The sequence below is a fragment of the Malus domestica genome, chromosome 15 (assembly GCF_042453785.1).
Source record: "Malus domestica chromosome 15, GDT2T_hap1".
Lineage (NCBI taxonomy): Eukaryota > Viridiplantae > Streptophyta > Magnoliopsida > Rosales > Rosaceae > Malus > Malus domestica.
This window is the reverse complement of record NC_091675.1, coordinates 19,331,240-19,341,014: the sequence shown is the minus strand read 5'-3', so window position 1 is coordinate 19,341,014 and position 9,775 is coordinate 19,331,240.

The following is a 9,775-nucleotide window of genomic DNA, read 5'->3' as shown; positions in this document are numbered from 1 at the left end:
AGTGAATATGATCAGGGTGGGGACGAGGGAAAATGTCGATGTCTTGAAGCTGCGGACCAAGAGAGGGAACGACGTCGTGGCGGCGTACATAAGGAATCCGTCGGCGAAGCTCACTGTTCTGCATTCGCATGGGAACGCAGCTGATCTAGGTCAGATGTACGAGTTGTTCAGTGAGCTGAGTCTCCACCTCCGAGTCAACTTGTTGGGGTATGATTATTCAGGTTACAGACAGTCTCTAGTGGGATTTTGTTTCTTGTCATCGTCTACTGGGGATGACTTTTTTGATCAAGGTTTTTAACCGACCACCAAATACTTTTATTTTTATATCTTCTCCATAACCAAAATACTGACGATGACAGCTACCGGCCTTCGTGGCACATCATCTCAAGATAGGGGAAACAAAAGCAAAAACAGAAAGCAAAAGTAGAAAAAAACGAATAAGATAAAAAGAAGGAAAAAGCAGAGATAATTGCGGGGTGATGGCATGATTGTAGAGAAGGGAATTATGGGCATGACCCATTAAGCAGGCCCTCCCCCCCCCCCCCCCGGGCAACTGCCAGCTGCACATGATATCCCACTATCCCACCATTTGCCATACCCACATTCAGCAATTTTTTTTTAATGATGTGATTTACTTTTCTTATATTTTGAAGACATCTGTATAACCCCACCGAGGGTAATCATTTTTGAAGACATCTGTATAACCCCACCGAGGGTAATCATAAATAAAGAAAGAAGGCAGCACGCCAAAAAAAAGACGGCAAGCCTAATATAATGGGCTGGAATGTTATGTGGAGGGCGAATGATCATATGCCCAAAAGAGCCAGGCCCTATGGCTTCAAACTCCAATCTTCATCCATCCACTTAAAGTTCACCCTCTATTATCACCAACCAGGTGATCAAAAGTACGTCCAGTACTCAAAAATTATTCGACAACCTGCCGCTATTATCACCAACCAGGTGATCAAAAGTACGTCCAGTACTCCAAAATTATTCGGCAGCCTGCTATTATTATCACCAACTAGGTGATCAAAAGTACGTCCAGTACTCCAAAAAATCATACATGAGCATCACTCATGTCAATCATACATAAACATTCATGAGCATCCCTCTTCACAACATTTATGAGCATCACTCATGTCAACATTCATGAGCATCACTTATGTCAATCAACATAAACATTCATGAGCATCACTCATGTCAATCAGCTTCGAAAGCTTCATTTACAGAGCTCTAGCTTTGAAAGCTTCATTTACAGAGCTCTAGCTTCAAAGCTTCATTTACAAAAGCTCCAGCTTCAAAGCTTCACTTTCAAAGCTTCACCTACAAAGCTTTAGTGCATGGTCTACAAAGACCACCTCTGAACAACCGCCACTTCGACCCATACATGGATTAAATTTGAAGTCTCCAACCAACAGACTCTATTGACTGAAGACTTGGGGGACTACACTATGTACCATATATTGGGCTTCCGCAACTGGGCCTCATGAAAAATACTTGGGGGACTTAGCCCATTATTTATGTACTGAGGAGTGAACCCTTATTTTATAAAAGATACTCCCTCACTTTCATTAGAAAGCACCCATTAATTATGTATTGAGGAGCGAGCCTTTATTTTATAAAAGAGACTCTCTTACTTTCATTAGAGAGCACCCATTATTCATGTATTAAGGAGCGATCCCTTATTTTATAAAAGGGACTCCATCACCATCATTAGAGAGCATCGCCGCCTGCCGAGCAACCACCTCGCCGCAAACATCAACTCTAGCCCATCACTTATGTATTGAGGAACGAGCCCTTATTCTATAAAAGGGACTCCCTCACCATCATTAAAGAGCATCGCCGCCTGCTGAGCAATCGCCGCCTACTGAGCAATCGCCTCGCCGCGAGCATCAACTCTAGCCCATCATTTATGTATTGAGGAGCGAGCCCTTATTCTATAAAAGGGACTCCCTCACCTTCAACGCCGCAAGCCAACCAAGGCAACATAAGCTACAAGCCGAGCAGCCTCACAACATGTGCTACTTCTAGTTGAGCATTATTTTATATTGAGCACCGCCTCATATCGAGTATTAGTTCTAGATGACATCTAGTTACTTCGGTCCACACATGGACTGAATTTCAAGTCTCCAACCAAAAGACTCTCTTGACTGAAGACTTGGGAGACTACTGTTGGTTCCACACATATTGGGCCTCAGACCTTGACACATTGGGCCTCATTACCGAGCCCATAATTATGTAAAAGGAATAGCCTCTTATTTTATAAAAGGGGACTCCTCCCCCTTCACAAATCGGACTCGGTGAACCCAACAGATGGCAATACCCTCACAAACACAACAACACTCTTGTGAGGGTATTGCCCTCTGTTGGGTTCACCGAGTTCGATTTGTGAGGGGGGATGAGTTCTCTTTTATAGAATAAGAGGCTCATATTTTTACATAATTATAGGCTCGGTAATGAGGCCCAAATGTTGAGGCCCAATGTGTCAAGGTCTGAGGCCTAATATATGTGGTACCAATAGGGTTATCAATATATCGCATAATCGTCTGGAAATGCCTCGACCGCACAAACCTCAATAGTGTCCTTCTGTTCTAACAACAAAGGCAAGGACATAACTCGTGTATGGATCACGCAATCACGTTGGAGAATTTGCTGATTAATCAAGGCTGAAAGTGCTTGTCGTGACACATGTATTTCTCAGCCTAATTTGCCCTGTATGTGTTAGGCTCTGGATGCAATTTGAGCCAATTCGTTAGCGTCAGTGTTATAAACTCGTGAAATGTGTTTGAAAGTTACGTCGTCGAAAGATTCAGCCAAATAGCTGGCAACCATGTGGTAAGGTGCCAGAGTACAACTCATGCAACGAAAAGCCCCGTTGAGTTGATTAATGATAAGTTTGAAGTCACCAAGAACAAGGACATGAGTTGCCTGCAAATCGTGTAGCACGCTGAGGCCAATAACAATGGCTTCATATTCAGCCTGATTATTTGTACAATCGAAATCGAGCTTGAGAAAAAAATACCAACGATTATGAGTGGGGGATTAAATAACGATCCCAATGTCAGCCGAGACTGAAGTACTGGAACCATCAAAGTACATCGTCCAGTAATTATCATGTGTTTATATCAGGCCGATGTCAACGTCATTGCCCGTGAATTTATACAGGGAAGGGTGTTAGGCCAAAAAATCGGCTAGAGCTTGACCTTTGACAGCTTTCTGGGGTACATATTGCAAGCTGATTTCAAAAAGGGCCATCATCCACTTGTCAATTCGGCCCTTTACGATTGGCCGCGTGAGCATGTAACGAATGACATCGGTCTGGGCGATGACCTGAGTAACTGACGGGATCATGTAATGTATTAGTTTTGATAGGGCAAGATATAGCTTCTCAACAGCGGAGTAATTAATCTCTGGTGGGTTGAGGTTTCAGCTAAGGTAAAAAATGGCATGTTCTCGCCCGGCGTCATTGTCTTGTGCAAGAAGGCAACCGATTGATTCTTCGGTCACCGAGATATATAGTTTAAGAGGTCGGCCCCGTCGTGGTGAGACGAGGATATGTAGAGTCGTTAAAGAGACCTTGATCTGCGTGAATGCCTCTTGGTGCTCGGCACACCATGCGAAGGTGTCAGAGTCTTTAAGTTTCAAAAGCGTGGAAAAGGCTTTCATTTTCCCAGCCGAATTAGCAATAAATCGTCAGAGAAAGTTGATCTTGCCGAGCAACAACTATAATTGTTTCTTAGTCGTCAGGGTGGAGCATTAATGATTGCGCGAGCCTTCTTGTCGTCCACCTCAATACCACGATGATGTACGAAGAAGACTAAAAAATTTCCAGCTGATACGCCGAAAGCACATTTGGCAAGATTCATCTTCAGATTGTGCTGGCGCATGCGTAGGAACGCCTGACGGAGGTCATCCAAATGCGTCTTCTGTCGGGCTGATTTGATGACCACATCGTCGATGTAAACTTCGACGATGGTACCAATTAAATCATGGAAAATGGTGTTCATAGCTCGTTGGTATGTGAAACCGACGTTCTTGAGGCCGAAAGGCATGACTACCCATTCGTATGTGCCGAGTGCCCCAGGGCACCGAAAAGTGATCTTATAAACATCAGCTTCGGCGATGAAAATTTGGTTATAACCGGCATGCCCATCCATAAAGGATAAGATCTCATGATATGCTGCGGTGTCAATTAACAAGTCGGAGATCAGCATCGGGTACTCATCTTTGGGCGTTGCCAGGTTCAGATTACGAAAATCGATATAGATGCGTAGGGCACCATTTTTCTTTAGCATTGGGATGATATTGGCCAACCACTCGATGTATCGAGCGGTCCGAATAAACCCAGCTTTTAAAAGTCGAACTAGTTCATCTTTTATGCCGAGCTGTACTTCGATCAAGAATCGACGAGGGGGCTGGCAGAAAGGCTTATAACCAACTTTAATGCGTAATTCATGTTCAAAAAGGGTCCGATCAAGGCCCGGCATCTCATGATAACGCCAAGCAAAACAATCTTTAAACTCGTTGAGTAATTGACAGAGTTCGACTTTCATGGAATGGGGTAGCAATGCACTAATAAATAACGGTCGAGGGTCATCAATTGTTCCGACATTTATTTCTTCTAAGGGGTCCTTAACCTGGGGTCGATTATCTTCGAGATCAGCCGGTGCGGCCTGAACTTTGTCTAACGATAGGACTGGGCCATTATCTTTCTCAGCCAAAAATTCGCTTAAGTTGATACCCGAACGTGGGTACTTGGAAATAGCATACCAATGGGCCAACAGACATTCCATCGTGGATGAAACCGCGGCCCGACGCCTCTCATTTTTGGCGTCAGTCATTAGTGTTAAGAATCAAGTTGGCCAAGCCGAGTCTTGCCGAATCCTGGTGGACAGTCTCGATGCCTACCTCGATGGCTTTCTGGACTGAGATCCGAGTCGGCCGTCCATCTTCATTAAAACCCTGTAGGGTAATGTAGCTGACGTGATCATCATAATAGCGGGCCTGAATTATGTTGGTTTCGAATGGCTGATTGTCGGCTGGGTGGACCACAACCGATTTGCCATCCAAAAAAAATAAGAACTTGGTATAAGGAAGAGGGAATCAATTTGTTTGATGAATCCAATCCTAATTGAGCAGAACATTATACTCAGTCTTGGAGTCGATAATAAAGAATGCGGTCATGTGATTGCGACCTACAATGTTTACCTTTAAAGGGAGCACTCCTTTTGTTTGAGATTTATCACCGACGAAGCTGCTCATGGTTATCCCTGAGGGGATGAGTTCGTCATAATGCTTTCATAACAGTTAAGGGCATGATATTGACTGTCACCCCGCAGTCGACGAAAATTTTAGAGATTGGGTAACCTTCAAAGTGGGCTGTGACATACAACGGCTTTAAATGTTAAAGATTAACTGAGGATGAGTGGGGAAACAACATGGCCAGGGTTGTTTTAAGTTTGTCGTCGTTATTTGTTTGCTCTTCTTCGATGTTCATGATGAAATTAACTTGTGTTGCTTCATCCACCAATACATCTTCATCCAAGAAATTTGGCTGGTGTGTAGTGGCTGAAATTCAGCAGGTAGAACATGGACCATACTAATTTCCATGTTCTCAAAGACTAAAGCGCCCATTGGATCATGGTCGTTATCTTCCAGGTTATCAAGGACTGTAACATCGTTTGTTAGAACATTCTCGGCCTGATTATTAGGTGTCTTAACACGTTCTTGCTCTTGTGCCATGTAATCCGACCTTATTTCCTTTTAACTGTTGTAGTCGGGCCTACTTGCATCTGGTGTCTGATTTTGCCCCTGTAGTGCCTTACTAGCTAGTTCCTCATAGGTGATCCGAGGGTCCCTTGTGTCTAGGTAGGCGTCCAAACGTGCCACCCGATCTTTCTCATCGGTCGTTAGACCGAATAAGGATACCGCTGAGAAGACTTCAAAGTGATATCGTAGATGTTGAAGGTTTTCGAGAGAAAATGGGAGTTCGGCTATATCAATATCCGTGCATGGGTCAACCCAGAAGCCAAGAACCTTAGCCTCTCATATGTGCTGGAATCTAGCTTTCATCGTTGGATCAGTGGTTTTTTGGATGATTTATTCAACATCGGGGCAAGTTAGTGCCAGGTCGAGAGCTTATTGACACGCCTTGGGTGAACCATACAAATCGTTGGCAGAGTGTTTCTTGTGAATCTCTTTCATGTATTCCAAGGATTTACCGAGGAATGAAGGGTGTAGATTCTGCCGAACTCTTATTAGCGGCTATTTCAGAGGTAACGTGTAAAGTTGGCTTTTGGCCTCTTTCTTAAACTGCTCAAAGCGAGCTTTCATCTTCCCGGGCCGAATGAGGAGTTTGATGCGCTCCTCGGACTCTTCAATGGTAGTTTCGAAGTTGCGATTTGTTTCCTTTTGCCCTTGTAGTTCGGCCATGATTTTTGGGGTTGGCCGGTCATCTGTGCTCCCTACCGCATTTTTCGGCAACCATTTAGTGGTCGAAACAGTCTGGGCCGCCTGCCGTTGAGCCATGCAGTCTATACGTTGATGTCGACATTTCTAGGATTTGGATAGCGCAATATACATGCCGGTGGGAGAATTGTAACTGTACTAACGTTGGTCGCGTGGTTCAGGCGACCTGAAAGTTTTTGGATTTACTAATGAGCTTGAGCTACTGGAATTACGTGAATAATAATCCTCATTATAAAACGACGTGCCAAAATCAAGACGCCATCTGACCGATGTAGAGCCATCCGTTGGTTTCTAGGGGCCGAGCCTATCGAACACTTTATGGCGTTGGCCTTCACTAAGTTTCCTTAGAAGTGTCGCCGAGGTCGTAGATGGTTGCCGTGATGTTGGAGTCTGAGTTTGATGAGGTTTCTTCTTGGGTTCAATTAGTACGACACGTGCCCTACAATTGCTGCATAAAACTATCGGCCCGTCACTGTCTTCTGCACTGGAATCTGACATGGATTCGACTACGGCTGGTCCCGAAAACTCGGTGGGTGGTTAATTGGAAAATAGGTTAATCTTGAGTCGTGGCTGGGAGTTTTTCTTTGGGACGTGTTGTGTTGGGACAAACTCGGCCTTCCCTTTCCCTTTGCTCTTGGGCAGACGGGCGTCCACCATGCCAATTGTTGCCGAAGGGAATGGATCAGCGTCATTCGTTTCTAGGGAAACTTGAGCTTGCCTTTGTCAATCCAGTTCTGGATATCATCACGGAATACGACACAATTGTTCGTGGCGTGCTTAGTCGAGTTATGATACTTGCAATATGTTTTCCCTTTATGCTCTTTAGCCTTGGGAATGTTATGTCATGGTCGAAGTTTAATAATCTTTGCCGACAACAATTGGTCAAAAATTGCCTCGGCTTTTGTGATATCAAAAGTGTAAACTTTCGATGTTTTAGTTGTTTCCTCAATGGTCGAGCGTGTTTTGGCATCCTTGGAATTAATTTAAGTCAATGCCTTGCAAACATATGGTTTGTCTATGACTATCTCGGCCGCGTCCACACTGACGTATTGGGATTCTTCGCCTTCGGCCGATGCGTAGCTGACTGTGGGATTTTTGTAAATTGTTCCTCAAGATTGGGACTTTGAGATATTTTCCTCTCGGAGCAGATAATCATATTGCTCGACATGTTGGGCTAATTCATACATATCTTAAAAGGTTGCCCCCAGGAATTTCTTTTTGTACTCCACGTCGAGCTTGTTCAGAGCAAGCCTAACAAATTCAACTTCGGGCAAAGGTACTCGACACCAATTCCTGGCCGATTTAAACCTTGTAAGATAATCCATTGGCGACTCATCAGAAGCTTGAGCCATCCTAGCCAATGAAAAAACTGACATTTCCATCCCCGACTGATAGAATTGTTTGTGAAACTTCTCGACCAGCTCTTCCCAACTTTGGATGGAATTCGGTAGGACCATGCGAATGCTGAGCCTGTTAACAAAAAGTTGAACAATCGTAGCTTATGGAAATCACTATTGACATCTCCGCATTACGTAGTGAAACGGGCCACATGCTCTAACGAGGATAAGGACGATTCTTCAGCAAAAAGGCTGAAATTTGGAATATTGAAACCTTTAGGATATTCGAACTTTTCCACATAAGTTGGATATGGGTGGATGAATTTCGGGAACTTCGGCCCTTTTTTCATGGCCAAATTGATCATCCGTTGGACCTCGATCATATCGACGGATGCTGTTTCCATTTTCTAGTCGGATCCATTTGACCTAATACTTGATCCTTTATTTTTTTCTAAGTCAATCGTTTTGGGCCGAGTAGACACCACTTCGGCCTGTAGCGGATTACCTTTAAGTGGAAGTTGCCGAGCCTGATCAATAGGTCCTCATTCGAAGACTTTGCTAACTAATGGTTCGAGCAATCTGGTGTGGGTCTCACCATTGCTTCTTATCACTTCGAGCAAATTGTTCATTTTTTGACCAACTGTCAGTTCAACTTGTTGAGATTGCTCATCAAGTCGTCTTCGAAGAAACGACCTAGTTGGAGGGTCAAAGCCTTCACCACCGTCATCATCACAGTCATCCACTATTCCTTCAATGAAAACGCATGTGGTTCGGTTGGGTACTTCTGTGTTTCGAGGCTGGGTACCGAGGCACACTTCATTTTCTCGGTGTGTCGCACTTGCAGCCTCAGGGGTCACAACAACGATAGGATTTCGCGCATGTGACACCTCTTGTCCAGGACTCTGAATCGGCAGATCGGTCGCTGATTTTCCCATGGTTGTTTTCTTTTTTACTGATCGTGTCTTGATGGTCATAAACTTCGTAGTTTTAGCACCAGGTCCCACTGGGCATGCCAAAATGTTGACCCTAAAAACTACCAAGCCTACGTGGCTCGTAGGCCGAGTAACTAATAAGTTAACTACGTCATTCGCTTGTGTGTGGGGCATGCCAACTCGACAGCCGAGCTCGGCTGGTGAGTAAAATGAGTTGATGTTGCGTTAAGCGCGTGGCTGACTTATTGATCTTGCGACTGCGGCCGAGGAAGAAACACGTCTCGGCCTTTTGGTTCTAGAGCCTGAAGACAAGGCTGCTAGTTCTGCGAAGTTCAATATCAAATTATGCTTTCAATGTGCCGAATGTAGTAACTTGTAACACCTCACTTCACCGAGAAAGCTAATGAGATGACCTTTGCCAATAAGGATTCGAAAATCCCTCTCGATCGAGACTTGGATAAATAACCAGTCAGCCCTATCGCAGTGTTGTTTATCCAAACTGAAGGTGCTTCACGGTCGGCTGATTTTACAGCAACAATGCTGTTTATCCAAACTGAAGATGTTCACTGGTTGCCTTCACAGTGCTGTTTATCCAAACTGAAGATGTGTTGGTGAAAAAGAAAATAAAAATCTCAAGGTTGTTGAAAGGTTTCGCGTAGAGCGAGAGTTTACACAGGGCAGTTTGTGTGTTAAATTGGATGGGGGTTTATCGATGTTCTTCCTCTTCTATTTATAGTAGCCAACTTGCATTGAATCACAATCATTCTCGGATTAGAACTTCTTTCCCCAATCCAACCTTATCTCGGTCAGTCCTACTCCTACTAGGATTTTGAACTCAACTCGTTATCAGGCCGCATTCAATCTCAAACTCCAACATCCTTATCATGTCGAAACTCCTTCCCGTAATAGGACTCCTAAACACAGCCTCTGGGCCAAGAACAATTCTAAATTCGGCCCAAACCAATATTTTTGGTCCCAAACAATACCGTAAGGGTTTTTTTTATTCACACCTCATAAATTGTTGATTACACCCCATTT